Raw genomic sequence first — 949 nt, forward strand, 5'->3', positions numbered from 1 at the left:
GTTTATCAGTCCTTTGTACAGTTTTGCACAGCTTAGTTACAGTAATTAGACACGTTTTGTACGAATTTAGACCGGATTACAACAGAGCTCTCCCGGTGTGCGACCTACTCCGCCATTAGTCGAACCGGAAGTCCGTCTTTACTTTTAAATGTAGTAATAAATATGTTTGTTCGTGCGAACCTCGTCTTCCCTCCCGTTCTTGGTTACAGTCCCCGAGCCGGGCTGTAACAAGTGGGGGCTCGTCCGGGAGTTGCTGGGGGACGGGATTGGGCTGGTTGGCCTGCAAGGGATTAGCTGTAGGACGGTCAGTGAGTAATTGTAGTTCTCATGTACTTGTAATTGCATGTAAGTAATGTGTAATATGTAGTTAATATTTAGGTAATGTATGTAACTAATATGTAGGTAATGTGTAAGTGTTATAGTGTTTTATATGTAGTGTTTTGGGTAGCAGTTGGGGTGTTCCTACTGGAACCCCTTTCTTATGGGGGGGTGTGTGACGGCCCCTCCCTCTGTATTGGGTGTGGTGGTTGCTGGCTGGCTGTTGGTTGGTCTGCTCTGTCTTTCAGGGTTTCTTTCAGGCAGAGGTGGGACCGTAATTAGGTGATGCGCTGCACCTGGGCCCAGTGAAGCGCACACTTATTGTCTCCGCTGGCAGTCACCCCTCTCTCTCTCTCTCACTCCATCCACGCCGTCTGAGGGGACGCCACGGCGCGGCTGCGCTCTCTGTTTTCTCTTTTGTTTTACACATTCATTCACACACATGCATCCATACACGCCTACATCACTGATTACTGACACTGATCTTTTGTCTTTACTTTTAAATGTAGTAATAAATATGTTTGTTCGTGCGAACCTCGTCTTCCCTCCCGTTCTTGGTTACAGTCCCCGAGCCGGGCTGTAACAACAGTCAGTGCCAATATCTATGCGATCTGCTATGATTTCTCTTATT

This window comes from Myripristis murdjan, chromosome 3, assembly GCF_902150065.1.
Source record: "Myripristis murdjan chromosome 3, fMyrMur1.1, whole genome shotgun sequence".
NCBI lineage: Eukaryota > Metazoa > Chordata > Actinopteri > Holocentriformes > Holocentridae > Myripristis > Myripristis murdjan.